The sequence below is a fragment of the Hakea prostrata genome, chromosome 10 (genome assembly GCF_041222555.1).
Source record: "Hakea prostrata isolate BN-2017 chromosome 10, UWA_Hpros_2, whole genome shotgun sequence".
In the NCBI taxonomy this organism is placed as follows: domain Eukaryota; kingdom Viridiplantae; phylum Streptophyta; class Magnoliopsida; order Proteales; family Proteaceae; genus Hakea; species Hakea prostrata.
This window is the reverse complement of record NC_142609.1, coordinates 37,254,626-37,274,686: the sequence shown is the minus strand read 5'-3', so window position 1 is coordinate 37,274,686 and position 20,061 is coordinate 37,254,626. Positions and strand designations below refer to the sequence as shown.

Sequence of the window (20,061 nt, the reverse complement as noted above, 5' to 3'; positions counted from 1 at the left end):
CTCTCTTTTGGAAATAGAGATTCCAATTAGGGTCAGAGCAATTTTCAATAGCAAACAATTCCATCTCAATCCTATCACAAATGTTAAGCACAGAGCCAAAATTTGAAAGTGAGGCGAGTTTAGAAGAAAAAAAGCTCTCCTCCAATCCGCTCCAAGCCTTACCAACATCAGAAGAGAAGTCAAGGTGTCCCTGCTAGGCCAATTGATAATGAAAGAGTTTTCTTCCTGAGAAAAAAGCACCGTTAGTGCTAATGAGAATAGGTGAATGATCCGAACCAATTGCAGTTAATTTTGAGAGTTTCAGATTGGGAAAAGAAGAAAGGAAGTTTGGACAAGGAAAAGCTTTGTCGATTACTTCTTTAGTGAGATGGGGTGGTTGCTTGTAGTTTGAGCATGTATAAGTGGGACCATCACCAACGACTTCAGATAGATGAAAATCAGAAATGAGATTACATAAAAAAGGAAGAGCTGGCGATGGTTTGAACGTGCCTCCCAATTTGTCAACAGGCGAAATCAATTCATTTATATCCCCACAAATGATAAATGGGAAAGAAATGGTTGAGAGGTGGATGGCAAGATCAATCCACACTTGCTTTCTGGAGGGGTATTGAGGGGGTGCATAGATGAAAATAATTGCAAACTAAATATTAGCAGATTCAATTAGCAATCCGGAAAAGTGATTTGAAGAAAACAAAATGGGGGTTGGTTGTCATCGGTTAGAAAGGATCCAAAAACCACCCTGAAAACCCCCAGAACCGATACTGGGAACTTCATGCACAGACTCGTAGCCTTTTAGAGCACCCATGAAACGTTTATGGATGTTGCTAAAGTTTGTACACTTAGGTTCGCAAAGAAAGAGAAGTTCAGGATTGAATTTCCTACAGAGTTTTTCCAATCTCAAGAGTGTAAATTTCCCATTAATGCTACGAACAGTCCAACTAAAAAACAACATTTTAGACTTGATCTCTCTCCACCAACACACAAAAGGAAGCCAAAGCCACCACACTAGAGACATGATTTTTGTGAACTCGCAAATGTTTAGCGCTATTATAGTCACAATGAAATTTTTGAATTTCACCTCATACCCATAAATCTATAGATTCACTTTTTTAGTGTAAAAAGATGAATCTCTAGATTCTATGAATTCAGAGATTCTCACAACCAAATGGGTATAAATCTCAGATTCATGAAAACAGAGATTTGAAATCTCTGGATTCATGTAACCAAATAGGCCCTAAGAGACTAAGATTTTTACCTTGGGCATCAATGTAAATTCTTATTGTGTTTCCCCAACTTCTTGCTAATGACCTAGTAAAGTTTGTTACTTTGGCTTGGCTTTGGGCTTTTTTTTTTTTATTATTATTATTTTTTTTGTCTCAACATAAAGTTTTAACAAAAAGTTTTCATTGATAAATTTCACTTTGTAATTGTAAAATTTATATCTGAAAAGTTTTCTAATGCCTTTTTTCTATAATAAAACAAATATTGTTACATTTCCCACAAGTAATTCTTTACATGTTGACTTTTTTATTAAAAAAAAATGAAAAAATTCCAAAAAAAAAAAAATTCTGAAGTAAAATGCTATGTTGAGATAGCCGCTTTACCCATGAATCTTCCTTCCTTTTCTTCTTTGTCTTTTTTCTTTTTTTTTTATACATTCTATTGGATAAAAATCTATTTTATGTGCACTTGAATTACATCTTCACTTCAAATTTATATAATTATTTAAATATATGGTGGGACTTCGCTTCTAACCCTAAGAAGACTCAAACTAATGACTTCATAATATGAGACTATAGTCTTTGCCTACAAGAGCAGACCCCACTGCTGCAATGCCCATGAGTACAGGCCCAGAAATGGCTAGTGTCTTGTTAACTTTCAATAATAACTTGCTCAGCCTCATATATTCTTCTGAGTCCTTCCTCTTCGCCACCTCAACTATCTGTCTCATTTCCTTTTCTAGCTTTGCATTCCATCTCTACTATTACTAGCATCACCGAGTTCTTTCTGTTTTAGTTGTTGCGGCCACCAATTTGCAGGCTCTACTGTCGCGGGTAACTTGTCAGGCATTGCTCCAAGCAAGGGAAGAGGGTTGGCCCTATCAAGAGCCAAGACCTTGTCCGTTGCATCCTTCACATCCCTTCTTGTGGGAGATCTAATTGCAAGAGTAGTTTGGAATTGGATTTCCCTCTGGAACTGCTTGAACAGCTTCGCAGCATTTCTCTGCTCTTCAGCTAGTTGGGAAGGCTGTATCTGCTGAATGTAAGAGAGTAGAAGATAGGTTGAGAGCTAGAAGAGGTGCTCCTGTGCCAAAAGTGGTGGCTGCCACGCAAACCATGGTAGCAGCCGTGAGGGTGACAGCATTAATAGATGTGAGGAAGAGGTGGTTCCAGTTATCCCGCTGCTCTCCAACGCTTGTGTGCGTCTCTGCTCTGCCTGCAGCTGCCTCCATTACCGCATATAGTTCTGCTGTCACCTTGGAATTTGAGGTGTTTTCATCAAATTCTCTTGTGGTTGTCATTGAATCAGCTGGTTCTCAAGTTCAATTCCCCAATCAAGTCCCTTGCAGGAAACCTTGGAACTAAAGTTCTATTTGGTTGGAGTTTTGGGGCCTGGAGTGTTGCTTTAGTCCTTCTGCTAAGACATCGCTTAGAAGATTTTGAAAACAACGATGAACACCTTGTGAAACTTGATCCTTGAAGTGCTGCCATATTGGCAGTGCTGCTGCTGATTTACTCAGTTGTATAGATGCTTCTGGTTGTTGTTTTTGTGGATTCTAGATTTGGATTTGGATCATTTTTTAATTGAAGATCAAGATTGAGGTACAAATTTGGGGTTGTTGTCTATTTGTATAGAGAAGATGTACAGGAAAGAGAGGACAAGGTGGAAGTCGGAACCCGCAGCGCGAGTGGTTTGAATTGGACCTGGCTTCCCTAACTTCTTTTTTATCCGAGGAAAAAGAAATATATTAAGTATGATGAAGATTACATCGTTTTGTCTTAGAGCTTGTTCCATACATCATATCTATCATAGATCTATACATCATATCTATCATAGATCTTAGATTAGTCTTAGCATATCCATTAGCCTTACTTACTTCCTTTGTTGCCAGGTTAACAAAAAGTTTTAAAAGAGTGGGGGATTGAAAAGTAAAGCAAGCAATAACGTCTAGGTTTTTCAATTTAACTACTATATCAAGAAGGCTTGTCAAATGTTGTAGCAGCCACACATTGCCTTTGGAGACTTTGGTAGTAGGGATGTGATTCTATCATCATTGCACCAAATATGAGTGATTAGAATATTTTCCTTCTTTGCTAGGTCTAATCCCAAAGTGATTGTAAAAAGGGTAGCACCGATCTATCATTGTCATTCACACAACTTGTCTCCACCGTAATAGTCTTGCGTTTTGCACTTATCCCTGCACTCCATCCTACTTTCTTTAAAGATGCATGAGCTACGCCTGCACAAAATAAAACTGGTGAGTGAGAGACATCGATAATTCGTTGGAAGCATAATGTATTTGTTGTTCCAAAATAATATTATCAATAAAGGTTTGGTGCGATTCTTTGGGTGGGTGCAGAGTTGAAGATTCCAATTGAAACTCCGCTATCCAAAAACAAATATTATTCATAACTCTAACCAGGTTGGGTTTTTGTTTGTCAAACATCACATTATTCCTTTCTACCCATAAAAAATAACAAGTGATACTAAAACAGTAAAAGAACCAACGAGAGGCTTCTTTGTCCAACAGTGTGTTAGCTAGAAAAGAAATAACAAAGGTGGGTGTATCAAATCTCTAGGGGTTAAGTGTTGAATTTTGAGTCCTAAGGATCTTGCCATCTAGATCCTCTTGGTCCATTAGCAAGATAAGAACAATGACATAGAGTCTCTGCCTTATCTCCGCATAGTTCACACACAGGGTCCATTTTCGACCATCGGGCAAGAATGGACTTAACTAGCTATCTTGCATTCAATAGACGCCAAAATAAATATTTAAACTTCGGGTGAAGAGGTAGCTTCCAGAAAAATTTCCACCAATAAGTAAAGGTATTGCACCTGATTGGGTATTTATGTTTCTACAATGCTCACCCTGCCAACTTAGCAGAGAACTTGCCATTGGAAGAGACTTTTGATAGCCACCTATCATTAGAAGAAGTTAGTGAATAATTAGATAAGACTGAAGAGTTAAGATTAAAAGTTGAGAAATACTCTGTTGAGCTCCAAGTTTCTCATCATTTGTGCAACCGTAGTTTCTGGTACCCAAACTGGGACATCCTTATATTTGTTCACAATAGATGTGCCCTCATCTAGCCAGGGATCAAACCAGAACGAGGTATCATCTCCATTAATTTCTAATAGATCTTTGAACCATTCCTTCAAGCAAAGGGATTATACTACAGATGCTGGACTATGGCCAGGAACCCATTTTCTTTCGCACTTTGGGATTCAATAGGGATGTCTTAGAAAAGTATTTACCCTTAAGGGTCAAAGCCCAAAGACTATTGAGCTCGTTAAGAAGCCGCCACCCCTATTTGAGAAGTGCCATATTGACGTCTTCCTTTCTTTTGAAGCACATTTATCCCAACTAATAAGAATAGTGTTTAGCCTTAAGAGGATTACCAAGCCAAAATCTCTGGCAAAGAGAGTCAATTTTAACGTGTTGACCTCAAATTGGGTCATGGGTGGATGATTTTGGACGCTTCTGCAATCAATGGCTATTATTAGCCGGTAAAAGCATTGGAATGGGCAAAATCCTCTTAAGATTTGAGAAGTAACACCCTAATTAATATTAACATGTTGACCTCAAATCGGGTCATGGGTTGGATGATTTTGGACTCTTCTGCATCAATGGCTATCATTAGCCGGTAAAAGCATTGGAATGGGCAAACTTGAGATTCCGTTTCTTCTCCACTTCTAAACCCTTCGTGTCATCTTGAATACTGAGGGATTGATTTGGACAATTTCAATTCTGGTTTGAATTGGAGAATTTGGGTCAGTGATTGGGCGTATTTCACTGGATTGATTCAATTCTGGTTTGATCATGCCAATGACTCTAATTACCCCAAATGAATCCCAATATCATTCTTACCCAAAAAAAGAAAATCCTAATATCATAGTCAAAAAAGTGGGTTCTTGGCTTGACTTTTCTTTTAGAAAACTTCATTGCTTGGGTGGATCAAAAGTAGTGAGAGTCAGTTACTAGAGTATGGATCACCTCCCCTGGGAGCAGAGATGCTTCATGACTGTAGAAATTAGGGGGGTTATAAGGGACACAATGTGAGTCCTACCACTAATTTTTTTATTTATAGATTTTCTCTTGTGGGCCCCCTAATTTTGTGGTTATATAGTTATGCATAAATTAATTCTTGGAGAGGCTCTCTCAATATGTGTCTAATGAGTTATAAGATTTAGCCATGTGTTGTAGTCTAATTAATTTAAGGGCTAAGACAAATCCAATGAATACCTTTGGATTAGAATATTACACTACTCAATGTACTATAACTCATTTATCACCCACTGGGAAAGCCCCTCAAAGAAAAGGTCCAAACCAGTCTTCATTTGCATTAACGCCTTCCTCATGTCCTAGTCCTCTGAACTCTTCTTTATTTTTATGGGTAGAAGGCTCTGAATTCTTCTCCAACAAAGAAAATTTAGGGCTTTAGAAGTTGGATTTTTCATTCTTGCGGTCGGTTCTAAGAGATAAGGATTCTAATGCTGCCACACATTTTGGGTGCTTTAAACCCAAGAGAGGCCTTAGACAATGGTGCCCCCTTAAGCCCCTATCTCTTTGTTGGTGTTATGGAAATCTTGTACAAAATCCTCAGGGACCCTTAGTGATACCATTGGTATGCTTATTATGGAATGTAAGTGTAAATACCTAGCACTAACTTGTTTCAAATTAAAACCATCAACACTAGATTTTCAGTTTCTTATTAATAAAGTTTGTTCTAAGTTAGCTGCTTGGAAATCTAGCAATCTGAGTTTTGCAGGACTTATAGTTTTTAATTAACTATGTGCTCTCATCTCTACTTTCTTTCTACATGGGTTGTTTTGCTATACTCAAATGGGTTCATTCTAAACTTGACTCTAGGCTAACTACTTTTGGAGTGGATCCATTGGCAAGTCTTGTGCACTTACCTTATCACTTGGGATAAATCATGTTTGGCTCGGTAGGTTTAGGGGGGTTTGAATTTAGAAAATCTTAAACCTAGAATATGGCTTTTCTTATGAAGACAGTCTAGAGACCGATCACGGAACCCGAATAGGGTAGTGGTTTCTGGCGGTGGTGGGTGATTTTCTAGAAGGTGAAGGAAGAAGATTGGTGAAGGGGGAATCTGTTCACCCATCTAAGGTCTAGGTATGGGATGAGACAAGGGTAGTTTAGTAAATTGATATTATAAGAGTATTTGATCATTTTATTTTGGGACTTAGCTGATGCATCATCTGCGTTGTTCCGTGAAATCCATGTTTTCCTTTCCCCCCCCCCCCCCCCCCCCCCCCCCCCCTCTCTCTTTTTTCTCTCTCTCTCAACGTGGTTTCCATTCTTTTTCTCTCCACAGGAATTTTCATCTATGGCTTCCTCTCTCTCTTGATGATAAGGTTTATAGAAGAACAAGAATCCATAATTGGAGTTGGAGTTGGAGTTGGGAGTTGGAGTTGGATTAAATACGATAATCCTAATTGCTTCCCTGGAGGGTTCGATGGATTTAGGTTTTCTTTTCGAACGCTAATGATCGAATCGCAGACTAGGTTTTAGATATCATCAAGAGAGAGAGGAAACCATGGATCAAAATTCCTGATGAGAGAGAGAAAGAAAGGAAACCACGTTGAGAGAGAGAGAGAAAGAAAGGAAAACATGGATTTCACGGAACAACGAAAACGATGCAGTTGGTTTTGAGTTTTTTTTTTTAATTAGTAACCCGGACCGGTTCATTTATTTGAACTGAATTTTTGTAGCCGGTTTAATGGGAAAACAGAGGGAAAACTCTAAAAACCTTCAATGGTTCTGATTTTTTGGGATGACATGTGGCGGCCATCTGGAGCGGCCGCTGGATGGCCGCTCCTTTGATGGCCGTAGAGGATTGAAAGCCCCATTTTAGACACTGTATTTTGAGAAAGTTTGTAGTAAATAATTCGCTTTTAGATATTTATCTTTAATTTGTACGAGTATCTTGGGGTACCATTTATTGTTTTAAATTTTAACACTTATCATCTCCCTTCCAATGATGATGACCAACATATATAGAATGCAATTATCTGCTGCTGCAATCTGATTTTATTATCGATGTGTTTTTATAAGATTATCTAATGGTTGGGAGGAACAAGTGGGTGTATTCCTCCAACAATTTCTACCCAAAAAAATATATATTTCCAAGAATTAGTTTTCCTCTTTGAGTTGTCTCATGTATACAACGAGTTAAGCTCTTGTCTACGATCTATGAATCAATTTTTACAAGATTTATGCTACACATGGTGTATGGGGTAATCTACAAGAAAAATCAGAAAAGCTTGCTAGCAAATTCTTCTATGCTCTCTTCATCTCTTCTCGAAGAAGAAGAAGAAGAAGCTGCAAGATCCCTGAGCTCAGACAAGCTCCTTCCCAGTTGTAGAGCCACCTTCTTTTCAAACAACTCCCCATTTTCTCTCTTGTCTACATCATTTTCCTTCAAGGTGGACATGATGGACTCTTCCATCAACCGAAAGAAACCAGCATTGTTCCTGTACATCTCAAATACCATCCCTACTTGCCCACCATGCTCCACTGTGTTCACTATGGCTGCAAGGGCTCCTGCAGAGACTCCCAGAAACGCTGCCCATGGCCATTGATGCTGGGGAGCTGATCCTACAAGAGCAGACCCCAGAGCTGCAATGCCCGTGAGTACAGGCCCAGAAATGGCTAGTGTCTTGTTAAGTTTCAATGCCATCTTGCTCAGCCTCATATACTCTTCTGTGTCTTTCCTCTTCACCACCTCAACTATCTGTCTCATTTCCTTTTCTAGCGTTACATTCCATCCATTGCTTCCCTTCCTTTTTCTACTATTACCAGCAACACCGAGTTCTTTCTGTTCTGGTTGTTGTGGCCACCAATTTGCTGGCTCTACTGTCTCTGGGAACTTGTCAAGCATTGCTCCAAGCAAGGGAAGAGGGTAGGCCCTATCAAGAGCCAAGACCTTGTCCATGGCATCCTTCACATCCCTTGCTGTGGGAGACCCAATTGCAAGGGTTGTTTGGATTTCCCTCTGGAGCTGCTTGAACAGCCTCGCAGCATTTCTCTGCTCTTCGGCTAGTTGGGAGGGCTGGATCTTGCTCATCACCACCAGCATCCCCGTGGCTGCTGAATATAAGAGAGTAGAAGAGAGCTTGAGAGCCAGAAGAGGTTCTCCTGTGCCGCAGGTGGTGGCTGCCAGGCCAACCATGGTAGCAGCAGTGAGGGTGATGGCATTAACAGATGTGAGGAAGAGGTGGTTCCAGTTATCCCGCTGCTCTCCAACGCTTGTGTGCATCTCTGCTCTGCCTGCAGCTGCCTCCATTACCGCATAAAGTTCTGCTATTACCTTGGAATTTGAGGTGTTTTCATCAAATTCTCTTGTGGTTGTGTCATTGAATCTGGTTCTCAAGTTCAATTCCTCAATCAAGTCCCTTGTAGGAAACCTTGGAACTAAAGTTCTATTTGGTTGGAGTTTTGGGGCCTGGAGTGTTGCTTTAGTCCTGCCGCTTAGACATCGCTTAGAAGATTTTGAAAACAACGATGAACACCTTGAGAAACTTGATGCTTGAAGTGCTGCCATGTTAGCTGTGCTGCTGATGATTTACTCAGTTGTATATAAGTAAGCTTCCGATTGTTGTTTTTGTGGGTTCTAGATTTGGGTTTGGATCGTTTTTGAATCGAAGATTGAGAGTGAGGTGCAGATTTGGAGTTGATCGATCTCCAATATCACTCTTTAAATAGAGAAGATAAACAGGAGAGAGACAACGAGGTGGAAGTGGAACCCGTCTCAAGTGGTTTGAATTGGTCCCGGCTTCCTTAATTTATTATTAACGTGTTGACCTGAAATCATCGGAATTGGCAAACTTAACATTTCGTTTGCCCCACTTCTGAACGCTTCAAGTCATGTTTGACTGTTGAGGGTTTCTACCAAGAAAAAAATCAGGTTGAGGGACGGATTTGGACGATTTCTATACCGATTCGCATCGGATAATTTGGGTCAGCGGATTCGGCTTATTTCACTGGACCGGTTCCTATTCTTTGAAAAGTTCTCCAAAGCTAGTCGTTTTCTTTATGGTATTAAAGTTGGTTTATTTTGTTTAAAATATATATATATATATATATATATATATATTCGGGGTAGAGTTTATTTTGTTAACTTAGTAAAGCTTCAATATATGATTATTCTTTCCAATTGTTGCTCTGACTAGTTATGCATAAGGGTATGCCTCAGGCACTGCTGGAAATATCCGTTGATGGTACTTAGATTGCAATAGTATCTATGTGGGACCGATATGTGTATTACATAAAATTACTCAAGATCATTACCACAAAATCACATACATAATAGCTTATATGGTTCAGCTATGCCTCTATCCACAGGCGTACTAGAACTTCTTCACTATGAGAATGAGATTTTTGTTCTTATCTGCGCGAATATCGTCGATGCAAGCCCTAGATTGCAACACCCGTCTATAAAAATATCCAATAGTTTAAATGAATGTTTTTTTTAAAGTTTTTTCTAATTTGCAATAGAACACCCTTGATTGAAAATAAATTTACAAGAGAAGCCAAAATTTGAGGAAAAATCAAATTGAGTGAAACCCTAAACCCTCTCTTCCATCATTGATAGGCAGACCATCTTTTTTGTCAGCTAAACACTAGCCGAACGACTTTGGTTTCCTTGTCTCCACCTTTAGTCGATTGATCTCTTTCATCTTCATCAATCCATCTAGACTCTATCTGCATTCTAGCCCAAGTCGAAATCAAACAATACATTGAGGTTTTCAATGCTTGCCTCCAAAGCCACCTTCTTTGAGGGGATGAAATCCCCACAGTCTTCAAACTGCATTGAATTGATATCGAAAACTTCCTCAGTTCCCATGGAATGAAATTCTAGAAGTTTTCTTTTTCCAATTTATTAGTGTAGTGAGGAATTAATAAAATTACTGCATCGAGCATGATGGAGCAAATAAATTTTGGGGTAATGCTTTTGTTACGTCTTTAACTCTCTTCATTTGGTTTTGGAAAGCAAACCGTTGTGCAACAGATTGAGTTAGCAAGTATAATATGTTGACTATCCAATATTGAAAAGTTTTGATTTTAATCTTACTTTTCTTCCCTTTATTTCTCATGTAACAAACCTTTATCTAGGTCATTCACCTCTTGTGAAGTAGAAAAAAAAAAAGGGGATAATTATTGTTGCCCCCCTATACTATAGCTTAATTACTACATTATTCCCTATACTTTTTGAAATTACTAATCCAACCTTAGACTTTACCTGTAATTACTGTTGCCCCCTACCATTAAACTCTGTTTGTTAAGCGATGACGTAGCAATTTTTATTTATTTTAAAATTCCAAAATAATCCTAAGATTTTATTCTACTTATTTACACTTTATATTCAATTACATTATTACCCTAGTAATTAGAACAAAAAAAAATTAACCCTAATTTGGTAGCTCTTTATTTTTGAACTTTTTATATGTAGTCTTCAATTTGCTGTTTTTTATTTTTTATTTTTTTAATTTTTTTTATTTACTTTCCAATTTGATGTTATCAATTTTAAGAAGTTCCTACTTCCATTAGATTTTCATTTATTTACTATCTAATTTGGCATTATCAATTTTAAGAAATTCCATTTCAATTCTGAAATACAATATATATGATATATATTGTTATACCAAATTCAGGCTTAGACCACCGAACTGGAATGAACCGTTCAATTTGGTACACTAGTCTTGACTTGGTTCAAGGAATCAATGAGTAACTTGTTGGCATACGCTTTCCAGGAAGTGACTCTTCCTTGAGACTACCCTCATGATATTGCCACGTAGAAATGTTGACATGATGGCATGAATTTTTAATAGATATTTAAAATGTTACTTCTCGACAAAAGTAGCGAGAGGATGGGAGATACCATGTTTCTAGCAACAAATTTGTCAGAGCATTAAATTTGGCATTTAATGCTATGCCCTTGTACCTCAAGTGCTTAATGCTTGTCATAGGGGCACTAATCCGTCCAAATCTTCTTGGGAACTGCTTCCTTACGATTTCTCTAGAGTTTAAGAGGGAACACATCATATCCAAGGTCCACGTATGTCAAGATTACTGACAAATCTGGGGGAGGGTGTATTAGGTCCTAAACTTCTCAAGCAAGATTTGGGCCTTGGCTCCTCCAACAAGATTGGTGCCACAACTCATCCAAGCCCCCTCCATTTCTAATACACAGATCCAATGGTCAAGGTTTGTCTTTTTCAGAAAGAACATAGATTTGTCTATAAGGGCAAAATAAGAGGGAACATAAGATAAGCTAAGATTAGTCTTACATTAACTCTCTTGCAACTACCAAAGAGATCAAAAATCTTTGAACATTAACTCCTCTCAAGGAGGATATGTGTTATCAAAAATCTGACTTGCGCATCTGAGGTGACTTCCGTCCACAGAGGCGACCCACTCTTATTATTCTTCGTGTTTGTAGATAACTGGCTCAAGTCATCCTCAAACTAAACTAGCCATGTGTTATATTCCAATTAATTTAAGGGTTAAGACAAATCCAATGAATACCTTTGGATTAGAATATTACACTTGGCAATGTGCTATAACTCATTTAACGCTCATTGGAAGAGCCCCTCTAAGAAGATGATCCAAACCTGTGAAATCCCACGGATTTCTAACCCTTCAACCCATAATTTCAGGACCGTGAATTTGGGCCTCGAGTCAGCGACAACTGTGGGCCATTCGAGTTGAGCCTGAAAGTTCAGAAGTGGACCCAATGACTGTGGATGACCCTAGTGATGACTCGACATCTCTCCAGGAGTTTAAGAGGAGAGAGAAGGTCAATCACGATGGCATTAAAAGACGATTTTGGCACGTTCGTAGACTAACGATGGAGCGTCCAATTGACGAGGTAAATATATCCAAATGAAGATAATCGAAAGACCTTTCTTTCAAGCCAAAAATCACAGAAATTGGACCTCAAATGGGGGTCCAAACATGGACCGAATGAGTGGCCGGTTGGCCCCTGCTCCTCCCCGATGACGGGACAGAATCAAGATTTCAGGTTTTAAAACCCTATTTTATGTTTCAACTCACCTCTAAACACATTTTCTAATGCTAGAGTGGGGGATGAGGCTTTGGGAAGAGGAGAAACTAAGGAGAAGAGTAGATTCCATCCAATCAAAGGTGTTTTGTGATCCGGATCGTCGCAAGAACATTGAAAGAGGTGAGAATCTTTAAACCCTCTTCTTTAAGCATAGTTTTGTGGGGTTCTCTTCACTTTGAATGTGGGATTTTGGTAGTTGAAGAATGTGAGGTATTTTAAATGCTCTTAAATAGTTGTATTAATGCTTTCCTCTAGTATGTGAATTGTTTGTGCGAATCATTGCAAACGATTTCACATTTTGATACTCTGAGACGCCCGCGGGTGATTTAGAAAGCCAAATTTGGTTTATTTATTTTTATTTTAATTTATTTATTTATTTAGAATGAATTGGGCCAAATTGAAGGTGCCTTTAGGACCCTATTTCTACTAATTAGACATTCCCAAAGTTTCGTTTCGATTCGACTTTGAATTGGTAGCGAAATATTGACCTTTCGTTGAAACTAGGTTGAGAACCGTGGGTTTGAACCCATATGATAGATTGGGTTTTTGTGGGATGATTTTGGGATATCTTTGAAACCCAATTGACTTCTAATTAATATCAATTAATTCTGTTACATGGTTAGGTTTATTTTGATTATAAACACTGACACTTGAGAGCAAATTTGTGAATTTTGAGAACATAATCGAATTGAAATGTGAGGAATATACTTAACCTTATATTGCATGTTTAATGATGTTAATTAATTTTCATTATTGATATCTTGTCTTGCTTTAGTATTTTTTATCTGACTTTGCGAGAATGAAAGGTGAGGAAATATGTTTGCTTCTATTTTTCAATATTCTTTGAATGATGATATGAGAATGTGTGTGGATTGGTTTTGAGACTTAGATTCTCTTATGTATATTTACCAACTATGGTTGTGGGTTCGCCCAGTACCTAGTGAACTTACATGAGTATGCATCCAAACCTAAGTACATAAATGTTAGGTGTCTAGAAGTGTTTAGGTAGATAACCTCATGAGTACTACTACCCTTCCGATAGGGGTATTGAAACCGAATAACCCGTGATGTCAATGGGTGGGTCCTGTGAGCATCAAGCAGGCCCACTGCACTCATGAGATGGTAGGGTTGCATATAATAGATAAGGGCTCATGGGCGTTCAAGACCGATAACCAACCTGTGAGAGGACATGGAGAGCATCATGTCCATTATATGTGGATGACCATAGGGTTGAGAAATGGAATCCAACAGATGCCTCCCGTTGAGGATCCTATTTCTAGGTGAAAAATGATACTGAACTGAGTTGGTTGGTGCCATGGGGGAAGTATCTGGACCATATGTAGTACGAGACCGTATGACTATGCATTGGGCCTAGAGTAATCCTTGACACGCGTCAGTTCTCATGCCAAATGGTGATGTGAGAGAGTGGTGACTTATTTCTCAGCCACGGATTGATGTGACTTGACCCAACAACCGCGGATAACCCAAGATATAGAGATTGTTGAGGGAGAGAGAATGAGACCGCCCAGAGAAGACTGGTCTATGACTTAATGCGTGTCTAGTACAGAAACTTCATGATAGAGTTAGGAGAATAATGTCATAATCATTCATATGTCATATCATTATCATTAATTACATTATTGATATTCATGTTATATGTGTAGTGGGATCTTGTGAATGAATGCATGATATGATGTTGAGTTGATCTCACTAACTTATGTTGAACTCTTTCCTTTTATGTGTTTGTTTCTATTAGAATATACTACAGGTTATGAAGACTCCTTCCAAATTGAGGATTCATCGCCAACAGACCTTCTTGAAGGAGTGACCGAAGAAGTGGACGCGCATGGAGCTTCATGCCTTTGCCAGGATTGTTCCTATGGTGTTGGATTCCATTAGAGAGTCAGTTTAGTTTAGATTCCGTTGCAAACAAACTATCCGCTTTTCTTTTCAAACTCTAATGTTTATGTCTTTTGGATTTGAGAAAGTAGAGAAAGATTGGTTGTTAGAGGACTGATCCTTAATGAGCATAACCAATCTACTCGAAATTAATGTTTCACCAATCTCTGTGGATTCGATTCTACTCATTGTTATCATAGATTCAATTGAGAGAAGGATTACATGTGGTGGATTCGACACCCACCACTCTTCTTATTAAGAGAGCTTGAAGACTAATCACGAAACCCAAATAGGAGGGTCGTTTCCATCAGTGGTGGGTGGTTTCTAGCAAAGAGTAGGAAGAAGAGGAAATCCATTCTCAAGGTTGGGTATATGATGAGACACAAGGGTAGTTTCATAAAATGATAGTCTAATATTATTAGGATATTTTGGTCATTTCATTTTGCATGAGACTTAATTGAGACTAACTGACACTCTCAGTTGTGTGCTAGACGTATTATTGGAGTGCGTTACATGTAATATAACCCACTTAAAGGAGGTGCTAAGAATTTTACCCCAACTGGTTACCAAAAAAAAAAAAAAAGAATTTTACCCCAACTAAAGTGAGTTAGTTGCCCTTTAAAATACTCTTTTTACTTTCTATCATAAAAAATGAAAGTGCCATGTGAGTGATTTGTTATTGCTTTAACAATTGGGTAAGTGGTAAATTAATCATACTTATGGGTTCTAGGACTTGCTTACTAGAATTACTACAACTAATGTCCTTACATTGGTCAAGTATGTTTGGTTGCAAGGAGAATGGGAAAGGAATTAATTTTTTTCCTTTTAAGCCGTTTGATTCAAAATGAAGTCCAGTAAAAATAATTTTATTAAGTTGTTTGGTTGATTATAAAATTGATGTAAAAATTTTCAAATTTATAGATTGACCTATTTTATTGTAAGTGTCATGATATTATGGTATTCCATGACCCAAGACTACTAGCACAGTGTATCATTGAAAACATCATATGACTTGTCAATAGACCCACACTTCATATATATACTAATCACTGAATTGCAAACATACGCTCATGTCTATCTATTCATATTGCACAAGTGCATGGATGGTCTAATCTTTGACGTTTGAAGTTTAGAGTCTACAAGGTGCAAAACGGAGGCACCAATACGTTTGCTTTTTGCTCTCATTGAAGATGGAGAGTCAACGGACAAGATTTCCTAGATTTTTTTAATTTACTTATGTTTTTGATAAGTAAACTAAAATTACATTTTCATTCAAAATGTGAAAATTATTCTACTTGGGAAAAGTAATATCCTTATGACAAACACTTAAAAAATATTTCTTCCTGATGAGACAATAAATTTCACTTTACATTTCCTTTGCAATCAAAGGAACACTACTTCTTCTTTCATTATTTCTTTTTATTTTATTTTATTTCTTATTTTAACATTGGGTAAAAGAAAAAAATAAGGTTTAGAAAGCATTTCTCTTATTATCAGAGCCAAGTTTCGATCTTGGGACCTGTGGGTTGTGGGCCCACCACGCTTCCGCTGCGCCACTCTGATTAGTTGTTATTTAAAGGTTATGTATTATAATAAGATGGAGGATAGAGTGTAAGAAACTAACCTAGTATAATTAAACATTTCAAATGGCAACATTAGCAAAGGGCTTGTTTGGTTCCATGAGTCTAGAGATTTCAAATCTATGGAGTCACAATTCATAAAATTAACTCTTTGGTTGTGGAATGAAATCTGTGGTTTCATCCTAAAAAACTATTTAGTCAACGTGATTTTTTTTTTATACAAAGAAAGCAAATATTACATTGTATTGAGATCATTCAAAGATCATTCAAAGACCTATCAATCCATATTCTGTCACTTTGTCTTCCTAAAGCTTCGTTGGCAAGTTCTTGAGCAAATGGTGACATTAAGCAAGAAACTAAAATTTGCCTTGAGCATCCATTGCAAATTTTTATTGTGTTTCCCTGGCTTCTAGCTAATGACCTAGTAAAATTTGTTACTTCGGCTTAATCTCGATATAAAGTTTTATAAAAAGTTTTATCTCATGAATTTCACTTTGTAAATGTAGAATTTTATATGTTGAAAAGCTTTCTATTGTATTTTTTTCTCTAATAAAACAAATATTATTACATTTCTCACTTTTTTATTAAAAAATAAAGAAAATGAAAAAATTTGACAAAATAAAAATTTTTGAAGTAAAATTGCTATGTTGAAACAGCCCCGTACACCCCTGGAATCTTCCTTCCTGTATTAAAAAACTCCAATTCATGTGCACTTCAACAACATTCTCAACATTCTCACGGAGGTAATGTTATATAATTATTTAAACATGTGGTGAGACTTCGGTCATAACCTTAAACAGATTCGAAATCTAGACTTCATATTATGAGACAATGGTCTTTGCCAACTAAACTAATTCCTTGAAGTTTATTTATTGAGTACCATTTTAGACACTGTATTTTGAGGAAGTTTTTAGATAAATCTCTTTTAGATAATTATCTTTAATTTGTATGAGTATCTTGGGGTACCATTTATTGTTTAAAGAGAAAATGTACTACAGATTTTGTGGGGAACACTTGGGGGAGCTGCCCACTAACGCTCAAGATTGAAAGTTGAGTGATTGATTAAACACTAACCATAGATTTAAGGCATATGCAGAAAATTGAATTTAAGTGAGAGCAATGTCGGTTTTATAGCTTCAACTCGAACCATGCCTGGGTGTGGTTCGGGAACCAAAACCAAAGCCTGCGGAAAACCGTTTCGTTTCTCTGCAACTCAGGTTCAACTAAAAACGAAGATGGATTTTGGAGTTGATTTTTTTCTTTCCCAAAACTATAATGAGAGTGCGGAATAGAACGGAGCAGAATTAAAGTTTTCGTTTGAGACTTCGGAAGTTTATGGTTTTTCCAAACTTAAGATGCATTGCTTCCTTTCTGGTTATCGAGTCAATCACTCTTCTCCTTCCATCGCTCAACTAGTTCATCTTTCAGACTGCAAGAAAAGTCCTTCTTGGTGAAGCGTTTGTCTAGTTTGCAGAGGGTTCGATCCAATGGAGTAGTTCCATTGTTGGATCTAGGAGTTGCAGATTTGCAACTAGAAGGAGATGCAGATTTGCAGATCAATATGTTGCAGAAAACGGGAAAAAAGAAGAAAAAAAACTGACCTGATCGAAGAGTAGTGGTTGGCCATGTTAGGATACAATGGTTCAGTTTGAGAGAAAAAGAAAGCAAAAGGTTTGGAGGCTTTACTTTGAATTGCTTGCAGAACGGGGGAGGCGAACCATTGGAGCAGCAGCGCGAGGATTCCAAAAATTAGGGTATACAAAGAGGATTTCAGAGCAGCTTGGTTCGCATAGTTTCAAACGGACCGGTCGCATGGTTCGAATCCAAGCTAAAAACCCGGCATTTCTCTCACTTAAAATTCAATTTTCCGCATGTGCCTTAAATCTATGGTTATTATTGAATCAGTCACTCAACTTTTAATCTAAAGCGTTAGCTGCTTGGAGGCACTGCTCCCAAGCAAAATCCCAGATTTTAACACTTATCTCCCTTACATTAATGATGATGACCAAGAATGCAATTATCTGCTGCTGCAATCTGATTTTATTATCAATGTGTTTCTATAAGTTTATCCAACGGTTGGGAGGAACAAGTGGGTATATTTCCAACAATTTCTACCCAAAAAACTATTTCCGAACAATTAATTTTCCTCTTTGAGTTGTCTTTTGTATGAAGCTCTTGTCTACAGTATCTGTGAATCAATTTTTACAAGATTTATGCTGCACATATGGTGTATGGATAATCTACAGGAAAAATTAGAAAAGCTTGCTAGCAAATTCTTCTATGCTCTCTTCATCTCTTCTCGAAGAAGAAGAAGAAGAAGCTGCAAGATCCCTGAGCTCGGACAAGCTCCTTCCCAGTTGTAGAGCCACCTTCTTTTCAAACAACTCCCCATTTTCTCTCTTGTCTACATCCTTTTCCTTCAAGGTGGACATGATGGACTCTTCCATCAACCGAAAGAAACCAGCATTGTTCCTGTACATCTCAAATACCATCCCTACTTGCCCACCATGCTCCACTGTGTTCACTATGGCTGCAAGGGCTCCTGCAGTGACTCCCAGAAACCCTGCCCATTGCCATTGATGCTGAGGAGCTGATCCTACAAGAGCAGACCCCAGAGCTGCAATGCCCGTGAGTACAGGCCCAGAAATGGCTAGTGTCTTGTTAACTTTCAATGCCAACTTGCTCAGCCTCATGTACTCTTCCGTGTCTTTCCTCTTCACCACCTCGACTATCTCTCTCATTTCCTTTTCTAGCGTTGCATTCCATCCATTGCTTCCCTTCCTTTTTCTACTATTACCAGCAACACCGAGTTCTTTCTGTTCTGGTTGTTGTGGCCACCAATTTGCGGGCTCTACTGTCTCTGGGAACTTGTCAAGCATTGCTCCAAGCAAGGGAAGAGGGTAGGCCCTATCAAGAGCCAAGACCCTGTCCATGGCATCCTTCACATCCCTTGCTGTGGGAGACCCAATTGCAAGGGTTGTTTGGATTTCCCTCTGGAGCTGCTTGAACAGCCTCGCTGCATTTCTCTGCTCTTCGGCTAGTTGGGAGGGCTGGATCTTGCTCATCACCACCAGCATCCCCGTGGCTGCTGAATATAAGAGAGTAGAAGAGAGCTTGAGAGCCAGAAGAGGTTCTCCTGTGCCGCAGGTGGTGGCTGCCAGGCCAACCATGGTAGCAGCAGTGAGGGTGATGGCATTAACAGATGTGAGGAAGAGGTGGTTCCAGTTATCCCGCTGCTCTCCAACGCTTGTGTGCATCTCTGCTCTGCCTGCAGCTGCCTCCATTACCGCATAAAGTTCTGCTATTAACTTGGAATTTGGGGTGTTTTCATCAAATTCTCTTGTGGTTGTGTCATTGAATCTGGTTCTCAAGTTCAATTCCTCAATCAAGTCCCTTGCAGGAAACCTTGGAACTAAAGTTCTATTTGGTTGGAGTTTTGGGGCCTGGAGTGTTGCTTTAGTCCTGCCGCTTAGACATCGCTTAGAAGATTTTGAAAACAACGATGAACACCCTGTGAAACCTGATGCTTGAAGTGCTGCCATATTAGCAGTGCTGCTTATGATTTACTCAGTTGTATATAAGCTTCCGGTTGTTGTTTTTGTGGATTCTAGATTTGGGTTTGGATCGTTTTTGAATCGGAGATTGAGAATGAGGTGTAGATATGGAGTTGATCGATCTCCAATATCACTTTTTTATAAAGAAAAGATGAACAGGAGAGAGAGAGAAGGAGGTGGAACCCGTCTCAAGTGGTTTGAAGTTTGAACTTTGAATTTTTCCTTAACTTATTATTAACGTGTTGACCTGAAATCATTGGACGGAATGGGCAAACTTGAGATTTCGTTTCTCCCACTTCTGATTTCTGAACGCTTCAAGTCATGTTGACTGTTGAGGGTTTCTACCAAGAAAAAAATCATGTCGAGGGAAGGACTTGGAATCATATGTACTGATTCGTATCGGATAATTTGGGTCAGCAGATTCGGCTTGTTTCACTGGACCGGTTCATATTCTTTGACTGGTTCTTCAAAGCTAGTGGTTTTCTTCATGGTATTAAAGTTGGTTTATTTTGTTAACTTTTTTTTCTCATTGGGGTATAGTTTATTTTGTTAACTTAGTAAAGCTTCAATATATGATTATTCTTTCCGGTTGCTGTTCTGATTGTTGGAAATATATTACCATATGAGCAATCGTATAAGACAAATAAAGCATAATCATAAATATGAAAATTTTTCTTGTTTCAAATAGCATGAATGATCTCCTTGTCAAAAAGTGGC

The 20,061-nt window shown here is 38.3% G+C and overlaps 1 non-coding gene and 3 pseudogenes across 1 annotated transcript; all 4 read right to left on the bottom strand.

Moving 5' to 3' along the window:
* Positions 1-1,780: 1,780 nt before the first annotated feature.
* Positions 1,781-2,711, bottom strand: LOC149002732 (putative F-box protein At4g22030 pseudogene; annotated as a pseudogene).
* A 4,788-nt stretch (positions 2,712-7,499) lies between these two features.
* On the bottom strand, positions 7,500-8,807 carry LOC149002731 (putative F-box protein At4g22030 pseudogene; annotated as a pseudogene).
* A 6,894-nt stretch (positions 8,808-15,701) lies between these two features.
* TRNAV-CAC (transfer RNA valine (anticodon CAC)) lies at positions 15,702-15,773 on the bottom strand. Its single transcript has one exon. It is a non-coding gene; the product is annotated as a tRNA-Val (tRNA).
* A 2,269-nt stretch (positions 15,774-18,042) lies between these two features.
* LOC149002729 (putative F-box protein At4g22030 pseudogene) lies at positions 18,043-19,413 on the bottom strand (annotated as a pseudogene).
* Between the last annotated feature and the right edge of the window lie 648 nt (positions 19,414-20,061).